The 10630-nt window shown below is 34.8% G+C and overlaps 2 long non-coding RNA genes across 2 annotated transcripts; both read left to right on the top strand.

Annotated features, from left to right (window-relative positions):
* The first annotated feature begins 2144 nt into the window (after positions 1-2144).
* Positions 2145-4357, top strand: LOC131611100 (uncharacterized). The gene is made up of 2 exons (XR_009286754.1): positions 2145-2775; positions 4074-4357. It is a non-coding gene; the product is annotated as an uncharacterized LOC131611100 (long non-coding RNA).
* A 3693-nt stretch (positions 4358-8050) lies between these two features.
* On the top strand, positions 8051-9755 carry LOC131611099 (uncharacterized). The gene is made up of 2 exons (XR_009286753.1): positions 8051-8173; positions 9472-9755. It is a non-coding gene; the product is annotated as an uncharacterized LOC131611099 (long non-coding RNA).
* The last annotated feature ends 875 nt before the right edge of the window (positions 9756-10630 follow it).

The following is a 10630-nucleotide window of genomic DNA, read 5'->3' as shown; positions in this document are numbered from 1 at the left end:
CATAAAAGTTATGAAATTCATTACACTGCAAAAATTTGGTATTTTGGAAGACTTTCGTGTGCTATGTACTACATAAATCCCACAAAGTTTGTTAAACTTGCAAAGTTTGGTGTTTTTGATGATTTTCGTGTGCTATACTACATAAAATACACGAACTTCGTTAAACTTGGAAACTTTTGAATTTTGGAAGATTTTCATACGGTATACTAAATAAAATACATGAAGTTCGATAACTTTTATACATTGGTATTTTTTAAAATTTCCGTGTGTTATAATACCTAAAATTCACGAAGTTCCTTAAACTTGCAAACTTTGGTAGTTTGGAAGATTTACATGTGCTATACTAAATATAATACACGAAGTTCGAAAAACTCGCATACATTGGTATTTTTGAAGATTTCCGTGTGCTATACTACATGAAAGTCAGGAAGTTCGATAAAGTTGCATACATTGGTATTTTGGAAGATTTTCGTGTGCTATACTATATAAAAGTCACGAAGTTCGTTAAACTTGCAAAATTTAATCTTTTTAGAGATTTTAGTGTGCTATACTACAAAAAAGTCACGAAGTTTGTTAAACTTGCAAAGTTTTGTATTTTTGAAGATTTTCGTGTGCTATATACTACATAAAATTCCCGAAGTCATTAAACTTGCAAATTTTGTATTTTGGAAGTTTTTCATGTGCTATACTACATAAAATACACGAAGTTCGATAAATTTTCATCTATTTGTATTTTGAAGGATTTTCGTGTATTATACTACATAAAAGTCACGAACTTCGTTAAACTTGCAAAATTTGTTCTTTTTTGAAGATTTTTGTGTACTTTTCTGCATCAAATTCACAAAGTTTGTAAAACATGCAAACTTTGATATTTTGGAGGTTTTCATGTGTTATACTACATAAAATACACCAAGTTCCTTAAACTTTAATTCAGTGGTATTTTTGAAGATTTTCGTGGGTTATACTACATAAAAGTCAAGAAGTTTGTTAACCTTGCATACATTGGTATTTTGGAAGATTTTCGTGTGGTATACTACATAAAATACACGAAGTTCGTGAAACTTTTACACATTGGTATTTTAGAAGATTTTTGTGTGTTATACTACATAAAATTAACAAAGTTCGTTAAACTTGGAAAATTTGGTCTTTTTGAAGATTTTCGTGTGCTATACTACATAAAAGTCAGGAAGTTCGTTAAACTTGCAAACTTTGAAATTTTGGAAGATTTTCGTGTGGTATACAAACTAAAATACACGAAGTTCGTGAAACTATTATACATTGATATATTGGAATATTTTTGTGTGTTAAGCTACATAAAATTAACGAAGTTCGTTAAACTTGCAAACTTTGGTATTTTGGAAGATTTTCAAGTGCTATAATGTATAAAATATACGAAGTTTGTTAAACATGCAAAATTGGTCTCTGCGAAGATTTTTGTATGCTATACTACGTAAAAGTGACGAAGTTTGTTAAATTTGCATACATTGTATTTTGGAAGATTTCTGTGTGCTATACTACATAAATGTCACGAAGTTTGTTGAACTTGCAATACTTGGTCTTTTTGAAGATTTTTTTGTGCTATACTACATAATAGTTATGAAATTCATTACACTGCAAAAATTTGGTATTTTGGAAGACTTTCGTGTGCTATGTACTACATAAATCCCACAAAGTTTGTTAAACTTGCAAAGTTTGGTGTTTTTGATGATTTTCGTGTGCTATACTACATAAAATACACGAACTTCGTTAAACTTGGAAACTTTTGAATTTTGGAAGATTTTCATACGGTATACTAAATAAAATACCTGAAGTTCGATAACTTTTATACATTGGTATTTTTTAAAATTTCCGTGTGTTATAAAACCTAAAATTCACGAAGTTCCTTAAACTTGCAAACTTTGGTAGTTTGGAAGATTTACATGTGCTATACTAAATATAATACACGAAGTTCGAAAAACTCGCATACATTGGTATTTTTGAAGATTTCCGTGTGCTATACTACATGAAAGTCAGGAAGTTCGATAAAGTTGGTGAAAAGTGTGAGCGTTATTTCATCGCTCAGATGGAAAAGTGTGTCTAAGGTTGGTACGTTCGGTAGATGAAATGCTTTACTGCAGTGCTGATCGGGTGTGGTCATACCATGGTTGTGTAATTATATTACTCAGTTATTGGGCTTATTGTATGGATCACACCCTGACGTTTCATTGTTGTTAACCTTTTGGAGATATAGCGAGTGGTATACCTTGGGATGGTCAAATGCGACGTAAGAGCTGAGATTGAATGCATGAGACATGCTTATGTTGGTTATGTCAGATGAGTTTTGAGGTTCGACTAAGAAAGTGTTAACTGAGAACAGGAGACTCAGATGAAGGACTCCTATTTGGAACTTTTCACTTGAAGTATGTTTTCGAGGACGAAAACTCTTTTAGTGGGGGAGAGTTGTAACACCCCATATTTTCTAATTTTAATTTAATTGGAAATTAAATTATTTATTAGAATTATTTTGGTATTTGGTTGAATTATTGTAGGATTATGGATTTAAGGGCCATTGGGCCGGATGGTGAGGTTAGTAGTATGAGGGTGCTAAGTGAGTAAGCCCATTACTAACCATTTTATGTTTTCATAAAATAAGGGAAATATGGAAAAAAGAGTCAGTACGTGAAAAATGAAAAGTTGGAGAGAAAAGGAAGAACACGTGAAAGAACAAGAGAAGAGAAGAGGAGCAAGGAGGAGGAAAACCCCAAAGCTCAAGGAGAATCAAGAAACTAATTCCAGGTAAGGGATGATTACTCTAATTATATGGTATTATAATTTTGATGATGATAGGATTGAAATAAGGGATTAGAATCTCTATTTGGGATGTTAGGTTTTGTGAAATTCCAACACTGACATGTATGATTTGATGAATTGACTGCAATTGATGATGTAGTGATGTTACATGGTGTTGTGGTATGTTTTTTGTGCATTAGAATCATGTATTTGGAGTATTTTGATGTTATTGATGATCAATTTCGAAATGGTATGAGTTGGTATGTGTTTGGGATGCATAAAAGTCTTAAAACTCACTTTTTTCAACTACTGGGTTCGTAGGAACCGGTTCCCATGTGGGAGGAACCGGGTTCCAGTGTTTGTAAACGTTAAAAATGGCATTTTTGGGTCCAGGAACCGGTTCCCATGTGGGACGAACCGGGTTCCAGTACAAAATTCCAGCAGCACGTTTTGAGAACTGTTCTAACTTTAAAAGCCTCTAATTTTCAAACCGTAAGTCCGTTTTAGACGCCGTTTTGGACGTTGTTTCTTCAATTAAATACTCTATGATATAAAGTAAAGAAAACAACAATAACTTGATTTTATTTTGAAAATCTTGATTTATTTCGTTTATGACGTGTTTTGTACATTGTGTGCATGATTTGGTTAATGTGACAATGTGGTGATGTTGTAATGATATAACTGTGATTGATGTTATATGTGGTGTGAATTGTATATGATGAATAGGTGATATGGACGTAAGGTCCGAGTTTTGTATCGTGTTTATATTATTTATTGGGTGATGTTTTACATGTATGCGTGTGATATAATTGTATGAATGCTAAAACTATGCATGCTTATCGGTGATGAATTGGTGATGATAATGAGACGATGTGATACATCGGATTGGTGATGTTGTAAGCATGTTATATGTTGCATTCATTCGCATACATTTTTGGTGATGGATCCCGGTGATGAAATGGATTAAAATGGTGGGCATAATTCCCATTGTGTGGAATTTGTGCTGGTTAAACTGTATCTCGGTGATGAAAAAGATCAATTGGATGGGTGTATCCCATGTATGGTACCACATGCATAAGAGTCTGCATGGTCTTTGTATAAATTGTGACATGTCAGGATGAAATCCGGTGTTATGATTGTGTTGTGTTATTGTTGCATACTATTGACTTGTGCTTGTGATTGGTATGAATTGATTAATCTGAATATGCTAAGTAGGGTGGATAATTGCTTATGAATTCTATATCGGACGATTTATAATGCTATTTAATTATGATGTAGTCTCACCCTTACTTTAATGATTTCAGATTGAAGTAGCGGCCTAAGCGATCGGTGAGGATGACTCGTAGAGTTTATCCAGTTATGTTGGGTCGTGTCGGTCATGCTCTGATCTTGTAACACTGGGGGACGATAGTCTTAGAGTTTACTAGTGATACACTATTTTGACATTATTGTATAATGTACCGTTGATTTTATCGGAAATGTTTTATAACATTGTTGAATGAGTTTCCGCTGTGCTGAACATGTATTTTGATATTTTGGATTATTCTTAATAAAGCATGACAAACGACTTGGAGTTTTGTTTATTTTATTAATTGTAACATCCTTGTTGTATAATTACTCTGATTTTTATTATATTTCCGCTGGGGTTTAGAAGGGTGTTACAATAGTGGTATCAGAGCAGGTCGGTCCGTCCGGCCAATTGTTGAGTCTGTTGAGTTGCACGACAGTTGAATACTGTCGGCGTATTAGCCCTTGGTACGCGACATGTGAGTGGATCACTGTCGGTACTTGTTTGTTTTGTTGCAGGGGTTGGTTTGAGCGAAGTGGGGGAGAAGCTTTGCTTCTCGGTTATGTTCACTTGTAAGATGATTGATTCAGTCAGCTGTTGTTGGCAACCGTGCAAGCGTTGTTGGAGTTTGTTGTTTTCTGAATTGAAGGTGACTTAGAATTAGGACTCGACTGGTAGCTAAGTTGGAACATATGGAAGGAAGATGATTAGAGGTCATTGATGATTATCTGTAGGAGAGGGAAATTAAGAAGTTGCAATGTATCAGCTCTACTGAGGGGCTGCAAAGTTGTCAGTTGAGTAGCCTTGCGTCTCGGAAGAGGTTCAGCTGCAAGTTGCAAAAAGGATTGCGGTCGTAATGTTTCAGAAATTGCACTTCGACAATGGGATGTGTTACTCAAGTTATAATAATGTTTGGAAGTGAAGAGATATGATAAGGGGCTGTTTGGAATATGATCGAGTTGAAGAGAATGAGTTTTGGAATGAAATTTTCGTAAGCAAAACGCAGGAAAATTGCTGAATAGCTGCAGAACTTCGAAAATTCATAACAGGAGTTCTGGACATCCGATTTGAGTTCCGTTTGAAGCGTCGGAAAGCTAAAGAGATGAAATTTATTATAAAAATGGTTGCAGCAGCTGTAAATATTTAATTGTGACAGGATGATGTTGGAAAGAGGTGAAGTTGCGGTTACGCGTGCTCTTAGAACTAGACTTGTTTGTTGGTACGGCACGGGATGTCAGTGTCAGAGTTGAATGGAGTGAAGAAATAATTAGAAGGTTTGTTGAGAAGAAATTTTAGGAATTAATTGTACCATTTGAGGAGTTTTTGGAATATCATTTAAGGTGTCGCTGCATGGCGTCAGTGTTGCAATTTTGGACAACGATTGGAAAATTCATATCTTGAGATTCGAGTGTCTAATTTAAGTGTCGTTTGGGGCATTGCGAAGCTGACTTAATAACCATGATATATGTTGTTATTTGATGTTTAAAACTTGTTTGAAATGTGTTCCAATTATAAAAACAGAGGCGTGGGAATTTTGGGTCGTTGGGAACCGGTTCCCAGATAGAGACAACCCGGTTCCCCATAGTAAAAATCAGAGACGAGTTATGGGAAGCAGCCAGGAACCGGTTCTTGTGTGGGAGGAACCGGGTTCTACTGTGTGTTTTTGGAAAATTGTTTTTACTTTAAAAACCCATAACTTTTTATCCTATGAGGAGATATTCTGAAGTCGGTTAGGGAAGCGCAAAACTTATTGAATAGGAAGGCCTACTACCGCGATTGTTTGAAACAAAATTGAGTAGAATATGTTGTTGAGGAATAAGTTGATGATATGTTTGGTAATAAAGATGATTTGAGTACCGATGGATTTTAATGAGGAGTGAATTAGTAGAAAGGGTGAAATAAGTTTTAGTACGGTTGAAGTCGTATTTATGATGCCAAAGCAACAACATGTATAGAAGAAGAATTGTAGAGGATTTCTTACACCTATTGGAGTGAGGAAGAATTTGTTGAGATTCCGAGTGGAATGATACTTGGGTGCAAAAGATGTCATGGGATTTAGAGTGAAACCACGAGTTATGAATGTTATCGCGGTCTTTTGCTAGATGAGGATTTTGATTCAGAACGAGATAAATAGAAAGGTACGAGTATATTAGTGATTATGAAGTTGGAAGTACTTAACAAGCGTGTGACGCTAAGTGACTATGAAGTGGTTTGTGTAAAATGTTTGGATGTTGGTATCTCACTGACAAGATCCAATGAGAGGGAAGTGTGCGAGTTGTAAAGACTCAGAGTGAACTATTGGACTATGACAATGTTAATGAGTTTGAGTACAAACTCGGAAAAGGACACTATTATGTAGTAACGATGGTTTATGCTTAAATATGGTTGTCGGCTATCTATTGACAAATTGAGGACTTGATCACCCTTAATCTCTTGTTGATAGTAGACGGAATCATATAGATAGGATGAGCTTGTTTGTTACCTTAATGGTTTAGGATATGATGGATACTAAGCCGTGAGAATAATCACTCACCATGTTGTATGAATTTATGAAGAAGTGAATAGGAAAGAGTGAAATATATTGGACGGTGACTTAAGACGGGTAATCAGAATCGCGCAACGAAAGTGTGATGTGGATTAGTGTGCGATTACTACTCGTGGGCAGTGAGGAATTAATAAGCCGGGAGCCTACGTAGAGAACATGAATTGATCTATATGCTAGATTTAGAATCTAGTGGATGCGAGGATGTCGTGCTAGAGAATTAGAACTCTTGTGAATAATTGCCGAGATGATGAGTATGTTATTATGGATGTACTTAGTCAACGAGTATGTATTAAGCGAAACTAAGGTGATGAGTTGATACTATATGATGCTATAATAATTTTGTACTGTTGTAAGGTATTATTGTAGATTTCCAGATATAATGAGGAATTATACTCTAAGAAGAACGAAGTTGATTCAATCCTTAGAGAAGAGCGAGACTCGGTTTGAGCTATTTTGTAAGCAATGGTATATTAAGGATGATGAGTGTAATTATAATTACTTGTGTGTACTCATTCTGATGGTTGAAATTTTTAAATAGAGTAAGTAAATCAGGACTTTGTTTTGAGTGCGAGTAAGTGTTGCTAAATGGTAGATGAGTACCATGTATGATAAAGAAGGATTCTGGAACGAATGAGTAAAGAGAGTCGAAATTGGATAAAACTGAGAAATCTAATTGGTAATGATGATTGTAATGAGTAATCAAAATAGTGCAACAAAAGCAGAATATAACGTGTTGGATAATTGCTGGTATGACTTGAGAAGAGTCAGATGGTTGAAATTCAATGGTATAGGAATGTTATTATCGAGCTCTTGAAGGAAGCAGTTGGTGAAAAGTGTGAGCGTTATTTCATCGCTCAGATGGAAAAGTGTGTCTAAGGTTGGTACGTTCGGTAGATGAAATGCTTTACTGCAGTGCTGATCGGGTGTGGTCATACCATGGTTGTGTAATTATATTACTCAGTTATTGGGCTTATTGTATGGATCACACCCTGACGTTTCATTGTTGTTAACCTTTTGGAGATATAGCGAGTGGTATACCTTGGGATGGTCAAATGCGACGTAAGAGCTGAGATTGAATGCATGAGACATGCTTATGTTGGTTATGTCAGATGAGTTTTGAGGTTCGACTAAGAAAGTGTTAACTGAGAATAGGAGACTCAGATGAAGGACTCCTATTTGGAACTTTTCACTTGAAGTATGTTTTCGAGGACGAAAACTCTTTTAGTGGGGGAGAGTTGTAACACCCCATATTTTCTAATTTTAATTTAATTGGAAATTAAATTATTTATTAGAATTATTTTGGTATTTGGTTGAATTATTGTAGGATTATGGATTTAAGGGCCATTGGGCCGGATGGTGAGGTTAGTAGTATGAGGGTGCTAAGTGAGTAAGCCCATTACTAACCATTTTATGTTTTCATAAAATAAGGGAAATATGGAGAAAAGAGTCAGTACGTGAAAAATGAAAAGTTGGAGAGAAAAGGAAGAACACGTGAAAGAACAAGAGAAGAGAAGAGGAGCAAGGAGGAGGAAAACCCCAAAGCTCAAGGAGAATCAAGAAACTAATTCCAGGTAAGGGGTGATTACTCTAATTATATGGTATTATAATTTTGATGATGATAGGATTGAAATAAGGGATTAGAATCTCTATTTGGGATGTTAGGTTTTGTGAAATTCCAACACTGACATGTATGATTTGATGAATTGACTGCAATTGATGATGTAGTGATGTTACATGGTGTTGTGGTATGTTGTTTGTGCATTAGAATCATGTATTTGGAGTATTTTGATGTTATTGATGATCAATTTCGAAATGGTATGAGTTGGTATGTGTTTGGGATGCATAAAAGTCTTAAAAATCACTTTTTTCAGCTACTGGGTTCGTAGGAACCGGTTCCCATGTGGGAGGAACCGGGTTCCAGTGTTTGTAAACGTTAAAAATGGCATTTTTGGGTCCAGGAACCGGTTCCCATGTGGGACGAACCGGGTTCCAGTACAAAATTCCAGCAGCACGTTTTGAGAACTGTTCTAACTTTAAAAGCCTCTAATTTTCAAACCGTAAGTCCGTTTTAGACGCTGTTTTGGACGTTGTTTCTTAAATTAAATACTCTATGATATAAAGTAAAGAAAACAACAATAACTTGATTTTATTTTGAAAATCTTGATTTATTTCGTTTATGACGTGTTTTGTACATTGTGTGCATGATTTGGTTAATGTGACAATGTGGTGATGTTGTAATGATATAACTGTGATTGATGTTATATGTGGTGTGAATTGTATATGATGAATAGGTGATATGGACGTAAGGTCCGAGTTTTGTATCGTGTTTATATTATTTATTGGGTGATGTTTTACATGTATGCGTGTGATATAATTGTATGAATGCTAAAACTATGCATGCTTATCGGTGATGAATTGGTGATGATAATGAGACGATGTGATACATAGGATTGGTGATGTTGTAAGCATGTTATATGTTGCATTCATTCGCATACATTTTTGGTGATGGATCCCGGTGATGAAATGGATCAAAATGGTGGGCATAATTCCCATTGTGTGGAATTTGTGCTGGTTAAACTGTATCTCGGTGATGAAAAAGATCAGTTGGATGGGTGTATCCCATGTATGGTACCACATGCATAAGAGTCTGCATGGTCTTTGTATAAATTGTGACATGTCAGGATGAAATCCGGTGTTATGATTGTGTTGTGTTATTGTTGCATACTATTGACTTGTGCTTGTGATTGGTATGAATTGATTAATCTGAATATGCTAAGTAGGGTGGATAATTGCTTATGAATTCTATATCGGACGATTTATAATGCTATTTAATTATGATGTAGTCTCACCCTTACTTTAATGATTTCAGATTGAAGTAGCGGCCTAAGCGATCGGTGAGGATGACTCGTAGAGTTTATCCAGTTATGTTGGGTCGTGTCGGTCATGCTCTGATCTTGTAACACTGGGGGACGATAGTCTTAGAGTTTACTAGTGATACACTATTTTGCCATTATTGTATAATGTACCGTTGATTTTATCGGAAATGTTTTATAACATTGTTGAATGAGTTTCCGCTGTGCTGAACATGTATTTTGATATTTTGGATTATTCTTAATAAAGCATGACAAACGACTTGGAGTTTTGTTTATTTTATTAATTGTAACATCCTTGTTGTATAATTACTCTGATTTTTATTATATTTCCGCTGGGGTTTAGAAGGGTGTTACACTATACTACAAAAAAGTCACGAAGTTTGTTAAACTTGCAAAGTTTTGTATTTTTGAAGATTTTCGTGTGCTATATACTACATAAAATTCCCGAAGTCATTAAACTTGCAAATTTTGTATTTTGGAAGTTTTTCATGTGCTATACTACATAAAATACACGAAGTTCGATAAATTTTCATCTATTTGTATTTTGAAGGATTTTCGTGTATTATACTACATAAAAGTCACGAACTTCGTTAAACTTGCAAAATTTGTTCTTTTTTGAAGATTTTTGTGTACTTTTCTGCATCAAATTCACAAAGTTTGTAAAACATGCAAACTTTGATTTTTGGAGGTTTTCATGTGTTATACTACATAAAATACACCAAGTTCCTTAAACTTTAATTCAGTGGTATTTTTGAAGATTTTCGTGGGTTATACTACATAAAAGTCAAGAAGTTTGTTAACCTTGCATACATTGGTATTTTGGAAGATTTTCGTGTGGTATACTACATAAAATACACGAAGTTCGTGAAACTTTTACACATTGGTATTTTAGAAGATTTTTGTGTGTTATACTACATACAATTAACAAAGTTCGTTAAACTTGGAAAATTTGGTCTTTTTGAAGATTTTCGTGTGCTATACTACATAAAAGTCAGGAAGTTCGTTAAACTTGCAAACTTTGAAATTTTGGAAGATTTTCGTGTGGTATACAAACTAAAATACACGAAGTTCGTGAAACTATTATACATTGATATATTGGAATATTTTTGTGTGTTAAGCTACATAAAATTAAGGAAGTTCGTTAAACTTGCAAAC

The sequence above is a fragment of the Vicia villosa genome, linkage group LG6 (genome assembly GCF_029867415.1).
Source record: "Vicia villosa cultivar HV-30 ecotype Madison, WI linkage group LG6, Vvil1.0, whole genome shotgun sequence".
In the NCBI taxonomy this organism is placed as follows: domain Eukaryota; kingdom Viridiplantae; phylum Streptophyta; class Magnoliopsida; order Fabales; family Fabaceae; genus Vicia; species Vicia villosa.
This window is presented reverse-complemented; position numbering and strand designations above follow the sequence as displayed.